Source organism: Bos taurus, chromosome 24 (genome assembly GCF_002263795.3).
Source record: "Bos taurus isolate L1 Dominette 01449 registration number 42190680 breed Hereford chromosome 24, ARS-UCD2.0, whole genome shotgun sequence".
NCBI classification, from domain to species: domain Eukaryota; kingdom Metazoa; phylum Chordata; class Mammalia; order Artiodactyla; family Bovidae; genus Bos; species Bos taurus.
Genome location: NC_037351.1, coordinates 55,899,647 through 55,908,165, shown reverse-complemented (window position 1 = coordinate 55,908,165; position 8,519 = coordinate 55,899,647).

Below are 8,519 nucleotides of genomic sequence, written 5' to 3'. Positions count from 1 at the left end.
ATGCCACAAGGCAAAGTAATTGTTATAACTTTAAGAATGAAAAAGTAACAGTAAAAGACAATGCTACAAACCAGTAAGTATAACTTACAGATAATACTTGGAGTGTCTACTATAATAGACAAATCTATTTTAAAAACAAAACAAAACCCCCAAACAGAGGAGACAACTGAAAGATAAGGACAGACCCTTATTCTATAATTACTACTCTATAAAAGTAATGAGAATTTTCATACAAGATGGGCATGAACTGACATGGAAGCTGCATGTCTCTGTGTGAGAGACAATCAAGATGGGCTTTCTTGTAGGATTTATTGGACCTTTTCTTGGTATCAAGGACTATGATCCACACTTTACGTCTGTTTGCCATGACCCTATTAGATACTCTCATTATTTGTACTTGATATATTGGTATATATATTCAAGTCTCTTGAAATAGAGACTTGGAAAGGTTATATAACTTAACCAAGGTCACACAGTGCAAGGCAGAGTTGGAGCCTGAATTTGTACAGCTTGACTCCAGAATCCATAATAGGCACTGTGCCATACCCTTCTGGACAGACACTGTCCAGACAGACACCACCAGACAGACACTGGTGATGGTGGGTGATGTGGTGGGAGAGGTGGGCGGAGCACAGAGTCAAGTGCGTGCTCAGTCACTTCAGTTGTGTCCAAGTCTTTGGACACAATTATGGACTGTAGCCCGCCAGGCTCCTTTGTCCATGGGGATTCTCTAAGCAAGAATACTCTAAGCATGGGTGGAGTTGCCATGCTCTCCTCCAGGGGATCTTCCCAACTCAAGGACTGAACTCTTATGTCTCCTGCATTGGCAGGTGAGATCTTTACCACTAGCACTACCTGGGAACAGATGTAAATAAAGAACTGGCAGAAATGGGGCCATGAGGTCATGAAGAGTCGGACAGGACCAAGCAACTAAGCACAGCACAGCCCAACACAGAAGGGAATCAGTTTTGATACATTATGTATATTCTCTGCATTTGTTTATAACCCGCTTACTTCCAATGGGTTTGAAGGAGTTTAGATTTGATATCTTCATCTCTGAACATTTTTCTTATGGCCAAAGTTTTAATGTCACTAGGGGCTTTCCAGGTAGTGTGAGTGGTAAAGAACCTGCCTGCCAACATAGGAGACGTAAAGTTTGATTCTTGGGTCAGGAAGATCCTCTGAAGGAGGGTATGGCAACCCCCTCCAGTATTATTGTCTAGAGAATCCCATGGACAGAGGGGCCTGGCAGGCTATGGTCCATAGGGTCGTAAAGAGTCGTACACAACTGAAGCGACTTGGCACAAACGTCACTAATGTTTATAACCTGGTCCATTGACAAGTTGCATCCCAGTACATTTGACTTTAAAAAAAAATTATGTGACAACATTTAAGGCTAATTATGTGAGGATCTGTTTCATTACTTGTCCATAGGAACACTAAAGAATAATTATCTGTGTAGTTGGCTAAGTCACGTTGGACTCTTTATGACAATGACCCATGGACTCTAGCCTACCAGGCTCCCCTATCCATGGGATTCTCCAGGCAAGAATACTGGAGTGGGTTGCCATTTCCTCCTCCAGGGAGTCATCCGGACCCAGGGATCAAACGCACATCTCCTGCATTGGCAGGCAGGTTCTTCATCAGTGAGCCACCAGTGAAGCCCCTAAATCTGTGAGTTTGTTTCAATAGCTCATAACTATATTTAAACATCACAAATCTTTCCTTTATGCTAAAACTGCTGAGATAGGAATCTTAATTGAGAAAATGAGTTGTAATGAGAAAAGAAACAGAGTAAATAAAATAAAAAATAGAAAATGTATCATCTGCTTGAATATCAGTTGGATTTAGCATGAAAATATATGAACCAAAAATGTGGCTGTCTTGAACATAGTTGTATTATTCTCATAAGTAGATATACCATGAGCCTATATTTGAACTTTATTTTTATATTCTTGCATGTAAAGACTGCCCTTACCATCTTCAGCTGTTAAATTTAATTACAAATTTAAAAATGGTGGAAGAGCATTGGGAATGCTTCATAAGGTTGTGTTCTTTGCCTTTAGGCCATTCTTGTGAGCTAGAGTAGAGGAAGTGGAATCCTAATTTTAAAGCTGAGCGCAGGGCGGGGTTCCCCGGTGGCTTGGTAGCCAATGCAGGAGACACAGGTTTGATCCCTAGTCCAGGAAGATCCCACATGGCTTGGCACATCCAAGCCCGTGTGCCACAACTATTGAGCCTGTGTTCCAGCACCCGGGAGCCGAAACTCCTGAAGCCCGTGGGCCCCAGAGCCCATGCCCTGTAACAGGAGAAGCCACCGTGATGACAAGCCTGTGCAGGACGACGAAGAGTCGCCTCCATTCACTGCAACTAGAGAAAAGCCCTTGCAGCAATGAAGACGCCGCACAGCCAAAGAAAAGCTGAACGAAGCAGAGAAGATTCTCAGCCAGACTTGTAGAGCCTCCACTGAACCAGGTCCAGTGACTCCTGAGCCAGTGCTCCTTCTGGAAAATTCATTCTCCTCCATTTGCTCATTCTACTCTACTTAGAGGGCTCCCAGACAGGGAGAAGGAGTTGAACGGCCAGAGCACACCACTCAAGCCAGAATTTCTGGAAACACTGCGAATGTTTTAGAGGAGGAGCAGGATCATGGGGGACCATCCCCCGTGAGGTCAGGAGGCCAGCTCTTGCCTCGGTGTGGTCACTAAGCGACTGAGTGACCCCAGGCAGTTAATTATTTCATGACTATAGGAATAACTAGCTTTCAGGTGGTCATAAATGAACTCTGTGAGTATGAGACAAGAGTAAGTGCTTTTTTTTTTTTAAAGGGAGAATTTCTTGTCTTGGTGGTGAATTTTCCCCCTATTGGCACAAAAGCTTTTTGGCTTGCTGGTTGCTCTTCTGGAGGTCTGTGTGCATGTTCTTCTTTGGGCTCATCGACCACTCAGTTCAGCCAGGTCACCTGTCTGGGCACCAGCTTTTCAGTCTGGAAACTGAGCCGAGATTATCCAGGCGTGTGGCCGTAACTCCTTCATCTTCTCTGTCTGTCTTTGTTTCTCTGATGCCATCTTTTCCGGAGGGCAGAGGAACAAAAACCAAAGCTGGTCAATTCGGCTGTTCCTAGGAGTTATGTATTTTTTGTTTGTTTTCGTTTGTGTGAGAGGAGGTTGCAGGGGACAGATAAGGTGAGGTGGATGGGGACTCTTATTTGTTCAGCCTCCTTCTGTTCCTAATTACCAGGGATTACAGCAAGGTTGGCTGGATATTCCAAACGATTTATGACATTTTTAAGGAAAGCAAGGAGAAAACAAATTTGGGAAAATCTTTCTCAGTTCTTGAGGATTCGGTTTTTGCTATATGTGTGGTCATTTTGTTTTTAGTTCAGGGTTTTCGGGGAAAAGCAAACCCCAAATCACAATTATATTACATCATAACACATCCCGGGGCACACCTGTACATTTTGCAGTTCCCTTCTACCCAGAGAGGATCGCTGTCAGACTTCCAACGACGAGGAGTCTGATTAAAGTCATGGAGTGCATGATTAAAAACCAGCATCTGAGATGAATAATAGGGAACGAAGGCATTTTGTCATAATTTAATTTTTATTCGTTTCTAGAGAAAAAAAATTGCTCAACATAACATAAGCTGGGCCCACTCAAATGGGGGGCATGCATATGTTACCCGTTCTGCCAGGCTCACAACCAATTGGAGTGTTAGCTATTTATAAATGCAAGGTTGACTGAAACCATCCCGCCACCACGCAGAGCTCCCTCCTTAATAGAAGAAGATCCACTGGTAGGTGTGGGGAGCAAATGTTTAACAAGCGTTTTCCGGCCCTGAAATATGGAGGAGGAGAGGAAACGTATGGCGGTAGCAACCGAGGCCATCGACTGCGGGATGAGAAGACTTGGGGGAGAAGGCCAGGGAGGGAATCAGCGTGTCCATATGGGGACCTTCAGCAACTGGGAAACCGGGGTGGGGGTCGGGGAAGGCAGGAAACACACGTGAGGAGGAGAGAGAGGGAAAAGCAGGTGGCTGTTTTTGATGCTAGGTAGACTTGCTTCCAGTGGGACCTAGAGGTGCTTGTTTGGGAAGGGACGATCGCGCCACCCGGCAGGCAAGCTGTTTTCAGTGTGTTGCTCTATTGCTGGGAAGAGGGAAGACAAAGAGATAAACTCCTTTTCTTTGGCACAAAAGTGTTTAAATTGGGGAACTTGCAGTTATTGAGGGGCGGGAGATGGAAAGAATATGTATCGGTTGGGTCGCGCTGAGTTGCAACTCCCAGGGGAAAAAAAAAAATCAACCCAAAGGACGGTGTGGGTTCCTTTCTAGAAAAGTCAGGGACAGTCTGGCTACAGGGCCAAGTGTATCCAGGGCCTCAATAGTAAATGTGGATCATTCCATCTCTCCATTCTGTTCTCCTCCATGTTTACTTCATTCTTGAACTGCACACGTTGGTTCAAGAGTCGCCTCCACCTGCAGGCCAGGACAACTTAGATTTCTGCCTGTGGGTAAATAGCTTACTTTCCTCCAAGAGCTGAACCACGGGAAATCTCGGCCTGACTTTTCCTTGATCTGGGTCCCAAGACTGCCCTAGGGTTGGGGGTGGAGTCAGACCTAGTCACGTGTTAGGACCGAGTGCAGACCTGCGAGTGGGCTCTGGGTGCCAGAGAACAGAGCCTCCAGTGTGTGGGGTGAAGGCAGGAGGTGCTTTGTTCACCTCTTCTCATGGGAGCCTCCTATAAACTCCTACGAGAACGTCGTCACTGCCGCCATTTTGTAAGTGAGTAAACTGCAACTCAGGTTCAGTTAACACTTGGGATAACAGAAACGGGAGGAGCTGGGGTTTGAACCTGTTCCCATGGGCTCTACTAGCATTCTTTATGTAAGTATCAAAACCCAGGTCCTACTGGTCATCTAAATTCTCCTCAGCTATTTGACATTTCCACCAACCCACCCCTTCCCCTCCCCCAGCTTTGTTTAAAACAACTGTAGGGAGGCAGGTCCAGGGTGACCCTGAGGCATCTGTAGGAGGGTGGGGAATACCACCTTTGCTGGCATCAGTGCCCCTTACATTTACCTCTATAAGAATAGGAAGGCCCGAGCGTCCATCTGGGACCTACAAACTACCAGGGTCATGGGGTAAAGCGGAGCACCCCGATTCTTTCCCTCCCCACTTACAGCAGATCATGGTCACCTCACACCTGCTTCTACCTGGCACCCTGGGTCGCAAAGGGTCTGACAGGACTGAAAGCAACTGAATACACAGGCGTACAGAGTTAAGGGATTACTGCTAAGTCACTTCAGTCATGTGCGACTCCGTGCAACCCCAGAGACGGCAGCCCACCAGGCTCCCCCATCCCTGGGACTCTCCAGGCAAGAACACTGGAGTGGGTTGCCATTTCCTTCTCCAATGCATGAAAGTGAAAAGTGAAAGGGAGTCGCTCATTCGTGTCTGACTCTTAGCGAGCCCATGGACCAGGCTCCTCCATCCATGGGATTTTTCCAGGCAAGAGTACTGGAGTGGGATGCCATTGCCTTCTCCGAAGGGATTTCTAGTACCTAATATTGCTAACCTGAGAGAGGAGCCTTTTTTGCATGACCCCTTGTGCTTAATTTTAAGTCAAATTAAACTTTGGGAACACGTGTACACCCGTGGTGGATTCATGTTGATGTATGGCAAAACCAATACAATATTGTAAAGTAATTAGCCTCTAATTAAAATAAATAAATTTAAATTAAAAAAAAAAAGATTTTCCTTACTTTGTGGAAAGACCAAATGGATGGGCAGACTGCTGGGACTTGGTGAGACAAAGTTGTGTCTGTGAGGGGTGAGGCTGAAAGACAGGTGGGGAGTTGGGAGAGAAGGAAGGCAGGTAAAGGCAAGGGATTTTGACAGCACAATTTTTCTCAGGACTCGAATATTTGGGGGCCAATGTCTTATTATGATACAAATTCAAAACACAAGATACAAAGCTAAAGCACACAAAAACATTCATCCTGCAAAGCATGTCTTTCTCTTGGTGTGCACTCAATTATCAGTTTCTTGTGTGTCTTGGTAAAGATGTCTTTACACAAAGATCTAAGTATATCTTCATTTTCCTCCTGAAAGTATGTGTTTATGCATTCTGTAAACACATCCTTGCACATTGCTCCTTTTTTCTTTTCCTTGGGATCATTCCATTATAGAGGGCTACCTCGTCTTTTTCCCCCTTTTAATGTTCTATGGATTTACCAGTTTATTTAAATTATTATGGAATGGTTTCAAAGATGTTATTTAAAGACATTCTTTGAATGTATTATTTAAAGTTCTCATGGATAGCTTCTTAAGTGGCTTCTAATCTCTTTGCTGTATTAAACAAAGTTGCAGTGAATATCTTTGTACGTACCTAAGTTTACACGACAGAGGATGAGATGGCTGGATGGCATCACCGACTCGATGGACATGAGTTTGAGTAAACTCTGGGAGTTGGTGATGGACAGGGAGGCCTGGCGTGCTGCAATTCATGGGGTCGCGGAGAGTCGGACACGACTGAGCGACTGAACTGAACTGAGTGTATTTTTAGTTTCAATTTCTGTAAGTGGAATCATTAAGTCAAAGGGTATGTGAATAGAAAATTTTGCAGGTATTATATATCTATAAATAGATATTTGCTAAAGTTTCATCATGGAAGTTGTGTCAGTTTACACTCCTACTCTTTAAAAAAAAATCCTTAAAACTTTTTTTAAAACTGTGGTAAAATAACTTAAAATAACCACTTCTAAGTGTACACATCAGTAGTGTTAAGTATATTCACACTGTTGTACAACCAATCTCCAGAACTTCTTTATCTTGCAAAACAGAAACCCTGTGCCCATGAGGAGTTTGAGATCAACATATACACACTATATATAAAATAGGTAATCAACAGGGATCTGTTGTATAGCAAAGGGAAATCCACTCAATATTCTGTAATAACTTATATAGGAAAAGAATCTGAAGAAGAATAGATACATGTATAAAGAAAGAAAAATAGCACTAAGTCGTGTCCGACTCTTGCGACCCTTTGGACTGTAGCCCACCAGGCTCCTCAGTCCTTAGGATTTTCCAAGCGAGAATACTGGAATGGGTTGCCACTTCCTCTCCAGGGGATCTTCCTGACCCAGGAATCAAACCAGGTCTGCACCACTGCAGGGAGATTCTTTACAGACTGAGCTAGCAGGGAGCGTGTATATGTATAACTAAATCATTTTGCTGAACACCTGAAACTAACACAACATTATAAATCAATCAGCCTCCAATACATTTTTTAAACAAAAAAAATTTTTTTTGGCTCTGCTGTGCAGCACTTGAGATCTTAGTTCCCTGACAGGGATTGAACCCTTGCCCCCTGCAGTGGAGGCTCAGAATATTAACCACTGGACTGCCAGGGAAGTCCCTAAAATAATTCTTTTTTTTTAAGGGGGAAAAAAATCCCCCTGAAACTCTGTGCCCAGTTAGCAAAAACTCTCCATTCCTCCTAACCTCCACCCCTTAACAACTACTGTTCAGCTTTCCATTTCTACGAATTTGACTATTTTGAATATCTCATAGATGTGAAAATATACAGTATTTGCCTTTTTTTGTGACTTGACTTACTTCACTTAGGGTAATGTCCTCAACTTTCACCCATGTTGTAACATGTATCAGAATTTACCTCCTTTTCAAGGGCTGAATAATACTCCGTTTTGTGTACAGAACACACTTTGTCTACTCAGTTATCTGTCAGTGCACAAAGAGTTGCCTGCATCTCTTGCCTATTATGAATAATGATGCTACAAATGGATGTGGAAGGATCTCTTTGAGATCCTGCTTTCTGTTCTTTTGGACATACACCCACAAGTGGAATTGCTAGATCATATGGCAATCCTACTCTTAATTTTTTGAAGTACCACCATACTATTTTCTATTGTGGTTACACCATTTTACCTTCTTAGCAACAGTGTACTCCTACTGTTATGAGTGAGCATGCCTGCTCTCTGACACTTTTGCCAATTAATAGTGTATGATTAAACACTTAACTTCACTTGGCATTAATCTCTCTCTCCCCTTCTCTTGTTTTCTCTCTGTATTTCTCTTGTTACAAATGTGTTTGAGTACCTTTTCATCTGTTAAAAGTCATATATTTCTTTTACCACCAACGGTGACAATATCCTTTGCCCACCTTCCTCTTGAACTGTTAGCCCTTATATTTGCAAAGATTTTTTCTATTAAATAAGATTTTTTTGTTTGTTATTTGTTTTCCAGTTTGTTATTATCTTTTGATTTTGATTTCTCTTCAGTTCAGTTCAGTTCAGTCGCTCAATCGTGTCCGACTCTTTGCGACCCCATGGACAGCAGTATGCAAGGCTTCCCTGTTCATCGCCAGCTGATTGCTCTTGCTGCTGCTGCTGCTGCTGCTGCTGCTGCTAAGTCGCTTCAGTCGTGTCCGACTCTGTGCGACCCCATAGACGGCAGCCCACCAGGCTCCGCCGTCCCTGGGATTCTCCAGGCCAGAATA